Raw genomic sequence first — 20684 nt, 5'->3', positions numbered from 1 at the left:
CTGGGTCTTCCCTTGATTCACCTTGTACAACAATATGATGGTTTTCACCCTCTTCTTCATATACTGCAGGTGCATACACAAATGAATGGTCTCTTTCTATAGCCTCTGACTCAGCTAGGTTTAGCAAAATGAATGCCCTAGTGCATGCATCACTATCTGCATAAGCTGCTTGTATAAAATATCATACTCTTGCTGAAATATTCTCCAATTTTCTGCAATATTCTGATCAAATACAAGTGTTAGGGGGTTTCAAAATCCATCTGCCATATTAACACATACCAGTTTTGCAAATAAGCACAGACACACAGACATGCACATATGCCAGAAACTTATGCCAGTATTTGTAATTTTGTCGAATGCCTTTGTGCTTCTGAATTTTCTCTCTTTTGGGCTTTTCAAAATTATGCTAATGGACAAACTCGTAGTACCTTTGAATAGTTGGACTCTGCAAAATAAACTTCTCTGGTGTTTTAAGACTTTTGTAATATTATTTGGAAGGCTAAATGCTAAAGTCATTTACCATCATGTTAAGAAACATCTCAAATAACTTTACGATGCGAATGAAATAAACTCTTTGGCATTATAATACTCTTGTAACATTGTTTTGAAAGAAATAATCTCTTATCAGGATAAGAAACATAGCAAATAGCAGACAATACAAATAAACTGGACCTCTCTTGCCCAAAACTCGATAACATTTCAAAGTAATTGTACTTTACGAATAACTGCACACAGCACACTGAAATGTCTCCAAAATGGCGGTACCTTGCTAGGCAACTCTTTACAGTACCAGAAACACTCTATAATGACAGTACTTTGCAAACAGACACACCCAGCATAAGAAACTTTTCAAAATGGCTATACTTTGACTGTATTTCACGAAACAGTTGCACTGTGCACACAATAAACTCTTCAAAATACATGCATGGTAATAAGCACACACTGTAGGCACTTTTTCACACTTTGAGATACTTGGAATAACTTCAGTTATGCCCTTGATACAATACAACATCATAGTTATGCCAAAACATAGCATTTTGCCAAAACACATGCAGTCACCTTGCTTTATTTTTGCTTAATATGCCCTTTTTGCCCTTATTACATTTGTTTTGCTTGTTTAAGCCCTCTTCATGCCCAATGTACTTTTCTTGTGCCCAATTTACTCTAAACTTGCCCAGTTTTGCTTTAAGCACACTTGCTTTGCTTTAAACGTAACTGTTTTATCTTTAACATGCTCGTTTTGCTTTACTGTTAATCATTTTCTCAAATACCTTTATTTTAAATATTTCTTTCAGTTAATGTTTTTGTGCCTTCCGCTTGCTCAGTAATGTGGCTTGTGCCCTTGTAAGGCCCCATTTTGTCTCTTTTATCAAATAAACAGTCCATGCTACTTCTCATTACCTTCGATTCTTTTCTGGCTCTGTTTGTGCTCGTTTCTCTTGGTTTTACCATCACTGTCGTCTCTGCACCTCATGGCTCTGGATATTATTTTCTTTGATCCTGGTTCTGACACCATGTCACTCTTCTACTTTGGACGCAGTAGAAGAGTTTTTTGTGGGTTCGGTTCAAGCAGCTTTATTTTATACAAACGCATCACTATAGAAGTTAACTGACTTTATCTTAAGTAACTTATATACAAATGAACAACTGCAATTATGCAGGCTCTCACTCCGGCTGCTCTTACAAAATGGCACTAGGGAGTGCACATGTCTGGGATTTATACATGCATGTACAGCCTTGACATGCTTCTTAAAGCTACAGCACACTTCACTTGCACTCTGGTCTACTACAATAAACTGTCCTTTAATCACCACATATTCACTGTGGTAAATAAGTCCTTTTTTATCACATATCTTATATCTAAAGGTATAGCTTCCAGGTCTGGGGACATAATCATGCCACTGTGCACTCATTAGGCCAATCATTGAATATAATGCCCCCTTTGGCATGTACCTGTCCAAATACTTGTCATAACTCAACTGACCACAATGCTTTCTCACTAAAAATGCACGTTAACCTTCCTTCTTTTGAAGTTGTTAAAGTAAAATTGAAGAACTTCTCTTGAAGGACACTTTTCCAAATAGCCATTACTTCTACCAGAAAAATACCAAAATTCAAGACTTATCTGTAAAACCTCCTTACCTTAACTCCATTAGGACGAAGTGCATTGTGAACAATCCTATCTATATGTTTAATCTGTCCACTGAGATAAACTGGAGTTGCCTGTTTTCTTCCCAGACTATTCAAGTAGGGATGAATATATGCATTGCATGGATATCCGCAGGTAGCTCAAACTTTATGTGGGCCAACCAAGTCGGAAAGGAAATATAGCCAACTCTGTCTCATTCTCTAAAATTGGGTTCCAGAATTACAAAGTTACTTTGTCTAAGCAACTTACTGACATTTAAAGGTGATATTTACAAACATTTTACAGTGTGCTGCACAAAAATCCTATAATGCTCCCAGCCTTGTGATAATAATACTAGTCTATTGATTTTACTGTCTGCCAACTCATTAAAGAAACATAATCCTTTACATACCCTGTTATGAAATATGAGTGCAAATACAGACAATAAGCTTACTCCAGCGTGAGAGAAATAAGGTGTCAGGCCTTTAAGGAACAAAATTAAGAGGAATGTTAGATATAAATCATACCACATGCATTAATACTCTTGATAAACATTGTACGATAATTGATGCACCTGTTTTTAGATTGTATTTTAGAAACTGCTATGGAAAATGTGATTTTGATAACAAACTGTTACTAAAAGAAAGCAAATGGCTCATCAAGCCAATTGTACATAACTCTCTTGGATGAAATGAAGTGCTCTCTTTAAATTAAGAAACAAAAGGTAAATATCATCTGGAGTAAAGCAGTAATTACTTCTTATTTTTCGATGCTTAGTTTTAAAATTGAGCAGTTTCAGCAGCATTATATATCAAACAAGTTTCAGTGAAATCTTTTACATCTGAAAAAGCCCTCTCACGTGAAAGTTTACATATGTTGTACACTTCCATTATGATTCATCTAGTTACACCTGGACAAGGTTGCAAACAGACAAAAACGACTAGTCATAACCTCATCCAGATGAAGAACAAACTTTTGGGCATTTTTCTACATAGTGAAAAGCTCCTTGCACCCCCATACTGCACAAATCCCCTTATACATACAGATATAAATATATATATATATATATATATATATATATATATATATATATATATATATATATATATGGATCACCTTCAGTTTACCGAAACGCCACAACGCCGAAACACAAATCACCGACACCAAAAGACCGACAACAACAAATACCGACAACGCAAAACACCGAACACCATTACACCGACACACTACACATAAACAACACAGTACACTACATGACATATCTACTAGCCCTAACCCAAACCCTAACCCTAAGGTCCGACACTACCGCACACTTACCCTACCTGCACCCTAACCCTAACTCACTTACCCACCCCTAACCCTAAGGTCCGACACTACTGCACACTTACCCTACCTGCACCCTAACCCTAACTCACTTAACCCACCCCTAACCCTAAGGTCCGACACTACCGCACACTTACCCTACCTGCACCCTAACCCTAACTCACTTAACCCACCCTAAAACATAAACCCGTCACTAACACACACTTACATTACCCAAACCCTAACTCCGACACTACCGCACACTCACCTTTCACACACCCTAACCCTACATCCCTCACTATTGCACACTTACCTGTCCGCTCCCTAATCCTAAATCCCTCACTATCGCATACTTACCAAGTCGCGCTTACACATTCCCCTTGTCGGTCTTCCAGCTGTCAGGATTTCAGCATGTCGGTCAACTGTGTTGCCGGTCCTTTCGCATTCCTCTTCCGCGTGTCGGCGAATCGGCGTTTCGGTAAACTGAAGGTGATCCATATATATATATATATATATATATATATATATATATATATATATATATATATGGGTTCCCTACACATGGTTGACATTTCAGAATGTTGACATTCATATGGCTGAGACCATATGCTTGACATTCGAAATGTCGACCATGCGGAACTGGAAAGATTTCCATCTTCTGCACTGTAGTGTGATCTCGGAGTTGATATATTTAAGTTCCAGGGGGTGTGGTGGGCGGAATCCTCCACGGGGGGTGAAGGTGGCATAGTCCCCCTGCTAGCAGCATGAAGGTAAGTTTTTTTGTGATTTTTATTTTTTATTGTATGATCGACATTTTGAATGTCGATCATATGGTCTTGGCCATATGAATGTCAACATTCTGAAATGTCGACCATATGAAGTAGATCCATATATATACACATGTATATATACATATACACACACAACTCCTCAGTTGCACAACAACCATGGAGAAGACAGAAAAAAAAGACTGCCTGTGTGTGTGTGTGTGTGTGTGTGTGTGTGTGTGTGTGTGTGTGTGTGTGTGTGTGTGTGTGTGTGTGTGTGTGTGTGAATTTGTCTCTATGGTTGTATGTATTGGTGCCTATGCCTGTGTGTCTGTGTGCGTGTGTGCTATATGTGTCAGTGTGTATGTAACCGTGTGTAGGCTATGTGGGAGTTTGTATGTATGTATGCAAGTATATCCATGTTTGTGTGTGTGTGTGTGTGTGTGTGTGTGTGTGTGTGTGTGTGTGTGTGTGTGTGTATGTGTGTGTGTGTGTGTGTGTGTGTGTGTGTGTGTGTGTGTGTGTGTGTGTGTTTCATTAGTTATCTCTGAGCCTGTGTGTGCACTAATAATTTACATTTATTCAACTTAACATCATATTCAACTTTCTGATAACAGATGACTGACTGACAGTCACACTCATGGTACGGCATTTTCAGAAACTGTATTATATGCCAGGTACTCAGCAGTATTATTTATCTGCAGGTACCAGTATGTGATAACTCATCTGGTGTGTTACTGGGTAATGGTAAAATGATGGAGATGAAGACAGTGGCACATATATCTAAGTAAAAAATGACAAAGGTAACCAGAAGCTCCATTGATAAAGTCAGTATGCCATATTCTAAACCAGCAGACTGAGTCATTTAAGTAATATTACCACTTTGGCACTTTTAGGGTAATATTTTGTTAAACTGATGCTATTTAATTATAAATAATTGGATAAATGTAATAATCTAGGAGTGTGCATCTTCCTAACTCAGTATCAAGAGCAATATGGCCTGCTGTACTACTGCTGTTAATGAAAAACAATGTGTGTACGGGTGCGTGTGTGTGTGTTTGAGTATGTGGCTATGTGCAAGTATGTCTAGGTAGCTAAATGGCAGGGCTAGAAATTAGGGAGTGCATTATTAATACAGAGAATAATCTTGTTTCTACAAAGCAAAGACTAACTATATTACTAACTAAAGGGATAACGAATATGCAAGGAAAGACTGCTAGACAGTGAGATCATTATTACTTCAAGGGATCACGAGTCTTAGTACTAAACACCCTGAATATCTCTTCAGAATCTAGAGCACTTAAGCTTAATATTAATTTGCTAGCATGGCATTCATATAATCATCTATCTTTGGAGAAATGTTATTACTGAGAAAAACATTTCCTTCTGGGCCAATTAGTTTGTATCCCAAACAGGAGTGATAATATCCTTGACTTCATTTTTACCAACATGGCGCAGTCCTGCTTCCCACCAATTGCAACTTTCTCCATGGTCAAGTCAGACCACAACTTAGTTATGGTCACCATAAGAATGAAGCCTGAAGTATCCGCCAATACCTTAGTACTGACAGACTGTGAAAGTTAATCTACAAAAACTGAATGACGACCTAGCTAAATTCAAAAGCCCTTTCCATTGTGACAGTCCCACTGCTTATGCAGAATCCATTACTCCCAAGCTCTATGTGCATGTAAATAGCTGCACAGATGTATCTGCCCCTTCAGAAATACATATAATGCCTAATTCAAAAAATAAATCTCTCACACACACACACACACACACACACACACACACACACACACACACACAATATCTAACTCTCAAGTAACTAAAATGCTTTTTCTAAAGGAAACACGGAATTCTGATCAACTAAAGACAGGTATGAGGTAAAAACAGCCAGTCACGTGAAAGACAACCATAAAGCCTTCTTTGTGTTAGAAAAGTAGGCCTTATAGCTCAGGGGTTAGAGCACTGGTCTAGTAAACTAGCAGACATGAGTTCAAATCTCATCAAGGCCTGGACCTCTCCTTAAAAAACATGAACGTTAGGTTGCATACCAGACTTTGGGGTGGGAGGTTGGCATAATGGTTAAGGTATTTACCTTACAGATACAAGGTGCAGGGTTTGATCCTCACATGGGGTAATTAGCTAGGCTTAAAATGGCCCACAAGGACAGTTAGCCTAGTACTAATCTATGAACCTATGAACACTGAAACAATGCTGAACACTGCAAGGTACCAAGAGCAGATGACACTGCACACTTAGACCCATAGGACACAGCCAATCTTCTTCTTCTTCTTCTTCTCTTTTTCTTTTTTTTTTGTTAGAAGTCGATCACCTTGGATCGGATTGGGATGTGGAGGAAACCGAGCACCCGAGGAAACCCACCCGACCACAGGGAGGACATGCAGACTCGCAGGCACCCACCCCAGCCGCAGGATCCCGAGACCCGAGAACCTTCTTGCAATGCTAGGACACAGCCAATCTATAGTAGATAAATGCCACTCTAATTTCACCTAATCTCACCTACACTATTTTCAGGTTACATATCTGCTTCTACATCCCCTCACCAATTTCCCTAGGACATGTTCTCAAGGTGCTAAGGCCAAGAACACTACATCTACAGAGCTGGATAACATACAATGGAAAGGATCATTATGAAATTGATAAATAAGGATATAGGTAACCTACAGACTCTTGGCCCAACCCAGTTGCGATTTGTCAAAGGCAGGTCCTGCCTACGTAACCTGGATGGCTTCTTTGAAAAAGTCACTGAAGCAATGAATGAAGACATATCACTGCACACCACACATCTAGATCTCAAAAAGGTATTCATAATCATCCCACACTCAGATATTTATTTATTTATTTATTTCTATTTGTTGACCGGGAGTGTCTGACTGGACGTAGGTCCATTTTCAGCAGAGGCCCGGGGAGAAAAGCTCCACAGTTAAAATAAACAGACAGTAGTTACATTGGATTACATAGCGATTAACAATTTACATAGCAATTACTTACAACATATTTACAGATGAAGAACATAGTACATCAGTAGACAACTAGAATCTTTATCTGTGAAGGACATAACAGACATTAACAAATGTTACAAGAAGAAGTTCCTGCTGTATAATAAGTACTGGCTTATGAGCATCTGAGCTTGTTATAATCAAGGTAGTTAGTGGAGTGGAAAGAAAGGTAGTGGTTGGATGGGGTGGGTGATATTAGAGTGGGAGTTGCAAGGGCATAGCCAGCATGTTTTTAGGTGCGCTTTTAGTAAAGTTTTGAAGTGGGTGCATGATGGTATGGAGGTAATTGTGGGTGGGAAGGAGTTCCATAATTTGGCTATGGTGCAAGAGAATAGTGCTTCACCAGCAGAGTTATTGGCTTTAGTGATCTGCAAGTGATTTTTGTTGTTGGATCTTAGTGGTCTGGTGGTGCGATAGGGTTGGAGTAGATTCTGGAGGGATGGGACATTTAGTGGATGATTTACTAGTTTGTGGGCAAGTGAGAGTTGATACCATTAAAGGAGGTGAGGGAGTTCAAGCCAGCCCAGTTCAGCAAGTGAGACAGTGGTGACTACGGTAGGATGCCCCTGTGGCGAATTTGGCGATTTTGTTGTAGCAGGTCTCTAGCTTGTTTAAATCGCATTGCCTTAGGTTGGTATATATTGGACAGGCATAAAGTAGGGTGGAGATAAGGTGGGAATTTGCTATTGAAATCTTTGCTGCTTTGGTGAGAAGTTGCTTATTTCTGTAGACCGCTCCTAGTTTATTGTGGACTTTTTTTATGGTCAAGGATATGTGAATGTCAAATTTTAGTTTATTGTCTATTTCCACTCCTAGCAATTTGTTGTGTTCAGTTGGGTATATAGTGGTGTCTTTTGCTGTGATGTTAAAGTGAGAGTTGTTCTGAGTATGTTTGGTGGGTTGGAAGATGAGTAGTTTAGTTTTGTTTGGGTTGAGTGTTAATTGGGCACTGGATAACCAAGTTTCAACAGAGAAAAAGGCTTCCTGTGTGACTTTTTGCAGTTTGGGTAGGGACTGGGCTGAGCAGATGATGGTTGAGTCATCTGCGTATTGTATGAGTGTGCCATGTTTGGTGGCAGAGGCTAGACTATTGGTGAAAACAGAGAAGAGTAGGGGTCCAAGGATGGATCCTTGGGGAACCCCTATGGAGACAGGTAGTTGGGGAGATATGTCATTCTGCCATACAACGGATTGTTGGCAGTCAGACAGGTGACTCTGAAACCAGTTGGTGACCGATTGTGAGAAGGATAGGTTATTGAGGACAGAGATAAGTTGTTTGTGTGGGACCATGTCAAATGCTTTAGATAGGTCTAGGAAAGTAGCAGAGGAGAGACAGCCATTGTTTTTATGCTGAAGGATATATAGATAGATATAGATATCATAGATAAAGTCTCCCAACTAAATGTTAGTTACTATGTAACTCATTGTATAGTAAATTGGCTCACAAACAGAACCCATGAAGTAAAGGTAGGTGGCTCAACCTCCCCAAAAGACCCATCCCTAGTGGAATACCTCAGGGTTTAGTCTTTGGGTCACTTCTCCTTGGCATTTAGTTCTTGAAGGTCAAAGCTAATGTTAATGGTTAGTGGCTGACTAACATTGCAGATGACTACAAACTCAAACTTGATACCATCTTAAACTCATCAGATCCTACAAAGGGGCTTGTCCCAAAAAAATAGTGAGTGTCAAAACTATGGACTAAAACTACATGCCAAAAAAATAAATAATTGTATCCATTAGCAAGCATGACTTCATTTGTAACTATCACATTGACAACACACCCATAAAAAATTACCCTGTAGTTAGAGATATGGGAATCTATGGTGACAATGAATTGTCCTTTGATCAACATGTATCCACTATTGCAAAGAAGTTTTTTTTCATCACAATGCTTATATCTAAAAGTATGGCATACAGGTCCAGGAATATAATCATTCCACTGTAATAGGCACTCTTTAGGCCAATCATTGCGTATAATGCCCTTTTCAGTATGTTCGTGTCCAAGCACTTGTTATAACTCAAATGAACATAATGCTTTCTCACTAAAAAATTCATTAGCCTAAATCATAAAAACTAAGCAGACCATCTCAACATCTTGTCTCTCTTCTCAGTATCATACAGACTGCTGAGGACTGCCCTCTGCCTTGCACTTAGACCCTCACCAGACTCCATTTTGTCAGACCTATTATTTATTCACAACTCTAATGGTATCATAAGAACTCACTGAAGGGACCTCAATGTCATATGCTAAATTAACAGAAGATGTTGGAGGGACAGGTCTACAGAACCATCTTCGAAGCCACTTAAAGCAAAGTACTTGTCTTCCTCTATTCAAATGTAATCTGAATGAATGAATGTGTTACCACAAACTCAATCCAGTTTATCATCACTGTCCCTCGTGGATAGAGGAAAACTGTAAATACCCCAACATATCTTTCTTTCGCCCATCTTTGGGTTGTTTGCTTTGCTAAATATAATGGCTAATAACTGCCAATGAAATGTAAGGCTAGACTTCTTAATCCTTCTTGATCCTCACAAATCAAATGCTTAGTAAATACCTATGACCATATGAACAAAGCTGTCTGAAGACTCATTGAAGCCACAGAAGAGGTCACTTTTTTATATGTGAGTGGTCTGAAGACCCACTGAAATCAGTGAGGAACTACAGTCTTAGAACACTAAGCAATCTGACTGATATCACAGATAATATCAAACTTGTTACCACTGATTTATTTGGGTTCATATTATATGATTGAACACTAGAAACAGCGAACAATCTATTATCGAACCCAAATGTATGAAACCACAAAATGTCGAAGGAATGGATCAGCAAATTTTTTCCCAGGGAAAAAAATTTGCTGATCCAAAAATAAAAAAATGTACAGCCAACATAAAGTGGGGGGGGCTTCAACCCCCACACCCCCGATGTAGGGGGGCTGTGCCCCCCTCACCCCCACCTTAAATATCCCAAATCTGAAATCGCACCACAGTGAAGAAAACAGCAAAGTCCAGAGAACGGCCCAGTAATTTTTTCCCTAGGAAAAAATTTGCTGATCTGTTCCTTCAACATTCTGTGGTTTCGTGCATTTGGGTTCGACAAATGAGCATTCGCTATTTCTAGCATTTGATCATGTAATAGGAACCCATTTATTTGAAGATTGCCTAGATTTTAGGGAGAAGACTAAAAGCATGTTAACTGAGAAGTCAAAACATCACAGGAATGATATGTGAGCGTCACCTGATCACCAGCATTATGGCTAGGAAATGCAAATGACATGAAAAGCTGTGGCATTGTGAAGTGGCTCTCAAGCAAAGTGCAGAAAGTGACTTCTTTGAAAATATGGATATCATTAATTTATAAAGGTGAATTATTTTATTCAACTTCAGAGTGAGACAAAGTTTTATGCATATGGTCGGCATATTCTAAACTGGTAGGCAAAGTATTCTGATTTTACTGTGCTGCTTATTTGAAAAAGGAATAATATTTCCAAACAGCTTCAATAAATGGATTCTTATCTATACTAAAAAAACTCAAGCACTCAGGTGGACATGAGAAGTATACATGGTAGTGTCACAACCTCCAAAAAGCAATCTGCAAAACAAAATGATGGACAGTGCTCATTTCCATTTAACTGCTGTAGAAAGAAGAAAACCATTGGAGGTAGCAAGGATAATAAACATTATTTTCTATTTAATACAACAGAATTCTGCCTCCTGTAACACAGCAGAAGGTTATAGCACTTAGTGTAGGATTTCATGGTCAAGCTAACTTCTTACATTCGACAACATTATAAGGAGCATATGAGGTGAACCAAGAGAAGAGAAAAAGACTATAATCTCAGCAAGGAAATTCAAATTAACTGATCAAAAAGACTGGGAAAAGCATCTATCACACAATTTCATGAAGCCTTTATAATGCAAAGTATTATGTTGGGATCTTGGTCTTCATATCTGATACCAGCCAGACTGAACAATATGGTGTTACCTTTATATTGTCTTGTGTCGCCTAAATATTTTGTTGGATTCAGTGCTGTTTAGGTCACCACTGGGGAAGCACTGTGTAAATATTTTTTTTTCTAATTTTGCATCATCTCAGATCATTTTAATTACCTGCTAATTACCATCTGTGACTGTAGGGGACAAAGCCATGACAGTGGGATTATGAGAAAAGTCCAAAAGAGGGGTGCAGCTTTCCTGCAGTCTGTTAAAAAAAACTAACATATTATGTTCATTCTTTAGTGCAGTCACACTTTTTATTTAATTATTATTGGCACAGCTAAGTTGTTAGTACTGTTGGTGCCATTTTTTGGTTTGCTGCAATGCATTCTTTCTGTTCTCTCTTCCAACCAGTGCTGTCATAAATGAACTGCATGTTATCCAGTTAACTGTCAAACCACCCAGAGACACTCCATAAACTCAAAACTATAGTGGCAAATTATTATTTTTATTTCATTCTCAGACACTCACTAGGAATGTCACACTGCTAGAACCATAGTTCTCCAGTGCACATGGGATGATGTTTATTCTGCCCTTTTACATTATGCACTGGCGAAAAAAGTAGTGTGATGACCACTGAGGCTAGATTTCTTCCAGAGACTTTCATGTGTGCATTGTAGTTTGATATGATGTCTTACAGATACTATGAAAGCAATTTGTTTGAGTCTGAATGTGGGATTTGAATTAGTTTATAAAGACAGATACAGTATGCAAATTTTGGGAAAACTACAGAGACAGTGGATTTACATCAGGCAATATCACTGTAAAAAACATGGTGCAAGAAACTGAGGCTAGTATTCCCTGCATGTAGTAATCAAAAGAAGAAAACAATGTTTGATCACAAACACCCTAATGGGGTCATAATCACACACACACACACATGCATAAATGGAAGATGTTGTAGCTGTATATTTTTAGACTACCTGGATTTTTATTTGATAGAAAAGGCCAAAGATGAAAAAAAATACTGAATGAAAGCAGCAAGCATTTGTCACAGGAAATTGGTGGCAATAAAAGTGATGAGTTTGGAAATATTCTCTACTGAGACTTCCTGACTGTGTCTAATACACTAGTGACTGTGTCAGCTTATATTTACAGGGAGAACCTCCTGGATCTGAACCCAGATATAAACATGGCATTCAGTGTTCTTCTAAACATTACATACCTATAACCCTGGCTTCAGAAGAGACAAGTTTCTCACATCTAATATTAATCAAGTATTATTTATGTTCTTATAGTCTAAATAGCATGGCAGAGAATGCAACTGAATAGAAAATCTGCCAGCAGCTTAATTTTATATGAATAATTGAATATTCTACTTCTGTAAATGTCAGGAAGATCAGTCCCTAGGTGTTGTATTGATCATTATTTTCTTGTTTTTAAGTTTGACTTGTTAAATGAATTTTTCATATTTATTTATTTTATTTATTTTATTTTATATTTGTTAACCGGGATAGTCCGACTGGACACAAGTCCATTTTCAGCGGAGGCCTGGGGAGAAACATGTGAATAGTTACATAAGAGTTAAACAGTAGCAGTTTTATACAGTCACATATAGATACCAGTACAAAATTATAGGATTATATGCGTACATGGAATACATACATACTTAAACTTAACATTGTAGTTTTCTTGTTTGAACTTAGACATTTTTAGTGGTACAAGGCTGAAAAAGGTAGCATGTCATTCAGTAGTAAAATACATATGAGAATGACACTAAGTCTGTAACATTGACTATTTTACAGATAGCCAGGTAGTGAAGAGAGTGGTAAGCTGGTTAGTCAGGGTTGGTACAGGGGCACAGCCAGTGACTTTTTACGAATTTTTTGAGAGATGTTTTAAATTGGTTAATATGTTTATAATATATAGTATATATATATATATATATATATATATATATATATATATATATATATATATATAAAACATGTTGTTTATAAATTTGGTTATTTGTATTTATAGTTGGTATGTTAGTCAAAAAATCATGTTTATGTTAATAAAATTGTATTATTTCTTACATGGCATTCATAGTTTCCATGTACAGTTTAAGCAGAAAGGCAGCCCCACCCATGATCTATGTCCTACTGACCACCTGATAAATGGGGCTAGCTAGGTATAACTATCAGTCATAAGTGAAAGGTACAGTCTGCCAATGCAAAGTACTCTAATACTAACTCTTATTGCTATTATAGTACTCACCAGTAAGCCAGAATAACTTTCTTACAACAAAATATGCCCTACTGCTTTTTTAGACTTCCAGGATCATGTTGTTGCATGTTTTAATTGAATTGTGAAGTACTGCTAATTACAGCTCAGCTTTCCTTTAAGACTGAAACATGACTGGAAAATAATTAGCCACATTAAGTCCAGATTTAATAATTTGTCCTTTTTTGTCACAGTTTTCACAGTCTACAAAATTGAATCACATTTCCACTCAAAAAGTGGAAGTTTTTGGTCAGGTGCAAATAGTTTTCAAGCGCATAATCAAAATATAATAAAATAAAAGTAATCTTAGAAATACTGTATCTGGCAATAATGTATATGTTTAATATATATATATATATATATATATATATATATATATATATATATATATATATATATATATATATATATATATGTGTGTGTGTGTGTGGGTGTGTGTGTGTATATATATGTATATTTATAATTTGTATCTTTGTAGCACTAATATAGACCCATTAACTGACACTGGAATGCGTTTTAGAACCACAGAGATATATCTTGCTTATAATCAAGATAGGTAACATTTTAAATATTGCTACACTGCTAATGATTTTATTATAATTTTAAGATAGAATATGATGAAAGCATATCTTACCATAACAGTTTTAGCTCACTGTAGCTTACTACCCTAGCAGCACAGCTGTGCAGTGGTTAGCATTGTTGCACAACAATGGTTAGTGATTTTATTTAGTTCTGGCTTGGAAGCTTTCTCTGCAAGTTTGCATTTCTACCACGTGTCCATGTGGAATTTTGTTGTGGTCGCTGATTTGTTCTCATAGTTCAAAGATATGCCATAGGCAAACTGATGATAATTTAAAACTGCTCTACCTACGTGTGTGTGTGTGTGTGTGTGTGTGTGTGTGTGTGTGTGTGTGTGTGTGTGTGTGTGTGTGTGTGTGTGCATGTGTGCGTGCGTGCCTACGTGTGTGTGTGTATCTGTGTGCATTTATAAGTGTGCATCTTGTGATTTGCTTCCCTTCCAGGAATTGTTCTCTGTCTTGTACCTATTGCTTGTTATGATAGGCACCTGTTCTCCTGTGAACCACAATGTGATAAAGCAGGTGTCAAATGTTAATGAATGCACTTTAACAATGGAATGAGTCAAAAGACATCATCTGAGCTGAACACATGCTACAGAGAAGAGGCCAGGGAACATAAGACACAACAACTAAAAATAAAGCAAGCAGCTGAGATTAATTTGATGAGGAATAAGAGATGATATAATAAGATGGAAGCACTGTGAATGATGAGGTAAGAAGAGATTGCATCATACTCTGTGTGATATCATCAGTCTTGTTCATTTATTTTAAGTTCTGACAATATGGCATTCAGAGGTTTCCAGTAAACATATAATTTGATATTCAGTCAGACAGAAAGCATGAAATAGGTATATTCCTTTTTGTTAATGCTATCACTGCAAGATATTTCTCATTTCAGTGAGTGCATGGAATGGAAAGTGGATGCAGTATGCTGATTTATAACTGACTTTGCAGGCATATGCCCCTTGCCGTTCTGAGGTGCAGTAACAATAACATTCCATTACCTGTATTTGTCCACCATGCAGTTGCTGGATTCTGTCTGTAATGGAATTAGATTACTGTAAGAGCAAATAGGTAAAACAGGATAGAAAAAAAGAGTCCTGTTCGTTCTTCACCCCTTACTGTTTCTTTGTATCTATGGTTACAGACTGTTTCCACCTCAGACCTTAGTAGTTATATACTGTGCCTGTCTGGCATTCATTCTGTATACATACACACCCTGTTTTTTCATCTATAATGGGGTGTAAGAAGCTTTTTGGACTTTGTCTAATTATTGCCTCAAACCATTTTCCCATGATGCATCAGTACTTCAGACACATGTCAAAGCTAAATATCACTCCTTCTCTGCCTTGCTGCATAGTATACTGGTAGAACCCCTCTTTTAAAGACTCAGCATTTTATATATGCTTGGCTGTCTGGATGATTGTGTTTTCTTCCCTTGGATACTGTCTCATCTGATAGAACATTTTTTTTCCATTCTGGATGAGTATGCAAATGTATTCCCTCCCTAGTCCTGTCTCCTGATGCAATTCCTGAGCGAGCTCTTTCTAAAGTCATCCTGCCACCAGTTCTACTCATATTATGCTATATTTGCATCCCTTTTCTCACAGTCTTACTGCTTTTGTTACTGAATGCTTAAAGTCATGAACCAATATTATGACAACACTTACCAGATTTTAAGTCTTAACTTTCTTTTGGGATATTATATGATGGTAATCATTGTCCTCTCTAACCATAACAGACTGTGAGAGTCTGAGTAAAGAGATGTTGCCTATAACCAATAGGAACAGAAGTGTTTACATTTTCATTTTTCAAGAAAGCTGGGAGTTAAATTACTACAGGAAGCAACAGCATGCAAGCTCTGAGACCGTGTATGGATTCTACATCCTCTGCAGTCTGTAAGACTGCTAACTACAGACTGCTAACTACAGTTCAGCTTTCATTTAAAACAGAAAAACATCTGAAAACTAATCAGCTAAGTTATTATTAATCTTTTCTAGCCATTATACCAAATGATAACTCAGATCTAGCAAAAAGATCCCTCCATGATTACTCTTTGGTTAGGTATATCTTCTCCACCCCTCAGGCTTTGGTGCTTTTTCTGTAAAACTGCCATTTAAAGACATCTGCATACATTCTTGCAAGCCATGGTGTACCATGGCAGCTACATAAGCATATGGTGCATTATCAGTCTATCAGTTATTTTTCTGCCACTCACACAGTTCAGGTATTAGTTCTTACTGCCGTTAGTAAAACTCTGCATTTGCATATCTAAACATCAGAGTAAGTGCCCATGTGACCATCACATTCCCAGCCAAAACCTGCTTCAGCATTACCTGCACTGTGTCATGGAAGAGAACAGTGGTAATAACGGTCATATCTGTCAGATACTGAGTATCTAACTTCTCAAAAATTAAACTCACGTTTTTTTGTTCATAGGTATATACTAGGTTGGAATCAAACCCTTTACTTTATATCTTTAAGGTAAAAACATTATGCCAACTCATCCCATTTCATCAAAACAGTGGCAGTGAGACACCCTTCTTGTGAAGACTATCAGTTAATCTTCTTTGCAACATCAGGCATACAGCAGGACATCTATGCAGGGCTACAAACTCAGACAACACATCTAGGCCAGTATTCAACTGGTCCCCTGGATCCAGTAGGTGTAGAATTCATCATAGACTTAAAGCATTGAGTGCTTATTTCTAGTTGTCTGCTACTACAAAATATGCAATATTTCTATACATACTTAATATTTCCAAGACCAAATTACTTACAAAACTATTGCATGGCATCAAGTGAAACCTTAGCTGATGGTGAAGAAAACTGTCATTGATAGTTGTACTATAAGCTGCACATCTTGACAGATGTTCACGTTATTCACATGGCTTATTATAGCAGTAACCGATGACTTTGGTGTGGTTTATTTAAGCAATAATCCATGCCTGGGTGTAGGTAATGCTGGATTTACCCACGGTTGGTGTGGTTTGGTCACGAGGGCGAAGCCTGAGTGGTCAAACAAAAACAACCGTGGGTAAATTCAGCATTACCCACTCCCAGAAGTGGCTTATTGCTATTATACAATGATATTATTTAAGAAAAAATATACTTATTTTTCTTAAATAATGGCATTGTATAATGCCTCCTTGCTGCCCTTCCGCAGCTGTCCAGTATTCTGTGGCATTTCTGATGTACTGCGCATGTGTATGGTTACACAGTACATCAGAACTGTGTGTGTGGAAGCAACGGAGAAAGGAAGATTTCCGTTGCTTTTAAAAACTTGTCTCGCTATGTTAAAAGAGTTTAACATAGCAAGATAGCTTTAAAAAAAAGCAACAGAGATTTTCCTTTCTCCGTTGCTTTTTTTAAAGCTGTTTCACTATGTTAAATGAGTTTAAGATATCCCGCTATGTTAAACTCATTAACATAGCGAGATGACAGTAACAGAGCTCTTTCGTTCTCTGTTGCTGTCCAGAAAAAAAAAAAGCATGCTAATGTTAAAAGTCCGGGCGACCGGACCTTTTTCCATTAGTATAAGTCTTTGATTTACAACATGCACGCTGACCAATCAGCGTGCATGTTTTGGAATATTAATAGGGGGGTTGTTGTATAATGAAGATTTAGTCATGGTTGGTGTGGTGTAATCATAAGGGTGAAGCCCGAGTGATTAAATAAAACCAACCATGGGTAAATCTTCACTATATAGAATAAAAAAACAAAGCATTCTTCACAGCATGGACCATTTTTTCCAAATAACAGAGCTTTCAGACATCAAGTCCTTCTTCGGTGTTTAAAAGACTTTAAAATCAGTAACCATTTAAATACTAAAATTGTTAAATCATATGATACAGCCTATCCTATCACACTAATACACTAATTAAAGGTTAATTATATAGGGAATAGGTAAAAATTACAACAGTTATACATTAGAAGAAGTCTCAAATAAAATAGAATAAAATTCCCTTAGTTGACCATTTTTTGTTTGAACTTAAAAAAAAAACGTAGTTTAACTGCGTGGTTACCTGTAATACATATTTTGTTATATATTTGGCTATGTGCACATCATGCGTAGGATTTTATGTAGGAAAGTCAGCAAGAAGATTATGTAACAGAATAATAGAACACAAATTAGATATACATAGGGGCATAGAGACCAATTCCCTTGCAAAACATGTGCAAGAACAGGGTGCCTCCCATCAGTTTACTTTTAGGGTCATTGAATTTTTACATCCAAATATTAGACGTGGTGATATTATTAACAAACTTGACACAAAAGAGTATGAATGGATAGTTCACCTAAAAACTGATATGTACCCTGGTTTAAAAAAGCAGGTGATCCTAAAACCTATTTTGAAGTTCAAACAAAAAATGGTCAACTAAGGGAATTTTATTCTATTTTATTTGAGACTTCTGCTAATGTATAACTGTTGTAATTTTACCTATTCCCTATGTAATTAACCTTTAATTAGTTTATTAGTGTGACAGGATAGGCTGTGTCATATGATTTAACAATTTTAGTATTTAAATGGGTACTGATTTTAAAGTCTTTTAAACACTGAAGAAGGACTTGCCCCCAGATTCTCAAAAGCTTGCACGGAGTGCAAGATTGGTGCAGGAGCTCAAGCAGGCAATATGTCTGCCGTGCGATCCAGGAACAGCCTGCATGGGCGTGCTCAAGCGCTCCTGCACTAATCTTGCACAGACTAAGCCCTGGTATGCAAATCACCCCATTTGCAGGTGAAATCCATGCAAATTAGGTGAAATTGCAATCCAGGAAGCTTGAAACAGTCCATGCAAGACCAGTGCTATCTGCAGAAATGTACTCGGTTAGTAAAGCTATGACAGCTACAAATAAAGGCTGCATTTCATGTAGTAAGCATGCCAATGGCCAAGTATAAAGTCATTGGCATTGCAAACAAAACAAAAAATAAAGAAATAAACGTTTATTTTTTTTAGCTGATCTCGGCTGTTTAAGCGTAGAGCACCAGTGCGCAAACAGGATTGGGGGAAAATAATACAATAAACTTAAAATAAGCATTCTAACTAAAATTACTATTCTGCTATGCAAGTCAATGCAGGCAGAAGACAACCTGGCCAGTGAGTAGTGGTTGCTAAGGGAGGAGGCTCAGTATGAGACATGTAACTATGCATTAGCAGGCAATCCTATGCAAATGAGGGGAAGGATAGTGAATTCCAATTTCCTCAACATGTGAGTCAGGTCCCAACAGTGTAAGAGTAGGAATAGCCTGGTGCAAGCCTAGGAGTTAGGTGACATCATGGGGGGGGGGGGGTGTCAGGCATACTGTAAGCGGATTGGAACCCTGTGGCTCGGGTCTGCTCCTAGCTTAGCACAGCTAAGCTAGGGGTGTGTGTCTAAACCTGCCTAGCCCTCTTTACAAAGCCTAAGTGGGTGTGCGCATCACACACCAGGTTTTACAGGAGGAAAAAAGAAGTTAAACCAGGAAATAGCAGTAGTGTGCACATTTGAGCACTCTGTTTACGTGGCACACACACGGGCTTAAACAAGGAAGGCAATGGGATGGGAAAAAAGCAGTAGGAAGGTAATCAAGGAATACTAGTTTAGCTGGCAGGTGAAATTATCAGAATCAGCCAGTTACACAGGCAGCAGATCAGCCCAGCCCAGAACACTACTATAAACTATGCAAACATCTACCCCTCTGGTTTTTCCCACACGCTACACCACCGGTGTATACAAGCTGGGAATTTTTAACAAACAAACCCACAAAATGAGAAGGGCTACAGCAGGCAACATAGAACAACATGTGCAAGAGGCTGAGGGTGGTGAGGATGTGAATGCTGCCGATCAACCCACAGTGAGGAGATGGATAAGAGTGTACAGACCCAGGGTAACCTACCAGGGGCTACATGAGCTGGAGATAGTGGAGCACTATAGGATGGACAGAGACCTCCTACAGCAAATTGTTGAGCTGTGCTGGCCACACCTGACACACAAAACTGACCGAGGGGAACCCATCCCAGTTGATACCAAGGTATGTGTAGGCATAGGAATACTAGCCACAGGTACCTCCCAAAGCACAACTGGGGATATCATGGGGATCTCACAGGCATCAGCATCCAAAGTATTCCACCAGTTCCTGGATCCCATGTCAGCACATGCCAGTGAGCATGTATATTTCCTCAGCACCTGTGAGGTGCTGGCCAGCAATATGCATCTCTTCCACCAGATTGAATACTCTGAGGTTGTGGGTGCTGTAGACTGCATGCATATATGCATCAAAGCACCACCTAGTGATCAGGGTAGGGCCTACATCAACCGCAGGGGATCCCCCTCCATCAGCTGCCAGGTTGTGTATGATGCCCAGGGCATTATAATGAGTGTATGTGCGTGTATGACGATTCCCACATATGGTATCTGATGCAGCTGTACCAGAGATTTGCCAATGGGGACATCCCCTACGGTCACCTAGTGTGGGATGCTGGTTACACACTGGAGCCGTGGCTGATGACACCCATCAGAAATGCACACACACCTGAACAAGAATGCCATAATGAGGCACACACACAGGCCAGACTCATAATACAGCATGTGTTTGGGATGTTCAGGTCACGGTTCTGGTGTCTGGACACATCCGGTGGAGCCTTGCAGTACTCACCAGCTACATGTACCCAAATTGGTATGGTATGTACCATGCTACATAAT

The 20684-nt window shown here is 38.4% G+C and overlaps 1 protein-coding gene and 1 non-coding gene across 8 annotated transcripts in view; both read left to right on the top strand.

Annotated features, from left to right (window-relative positions):
• The window catches only part of LOC122803484 (galactosylgalactosylxylosylprotein 3-beta-glucuronosyltransferase 1-like), a 783044-nt gene that overhangs the window by 495986 nt on the left and 266374 nt on the right, over window positions 1–20684 (top strand). The gene's annotated exons all lie outside the window — the stretch shown is intronic.
• On the top strand, window positions 6140–6212 carry TRNAT-AGU. Its single transcript has one exon. It is a non-coding gene; the product is annotated as a tRNA-Thr (tRNA).

The sequence above is a fragment of the Protopterus annectens genome, chromosome 5.part1 (genome assembly GCF_019279795.1).
Source record: "Protopterus annectens isolate FY-2018-M chromosome 5.part1, PAN1.0, whole genome shotgun sequence".
Classification (NCBI taxonomy): domain Eukaryota; kingdom Metazoa; phylum Chordata; order Ceratodontiformes; family Protopteridae; genus Protopterus; species Protopterus annectens.
Note: the sequence above shows the minus strand (reverse complement) of the source record. Positions and strands in the feature narration are given on the sequence as shown.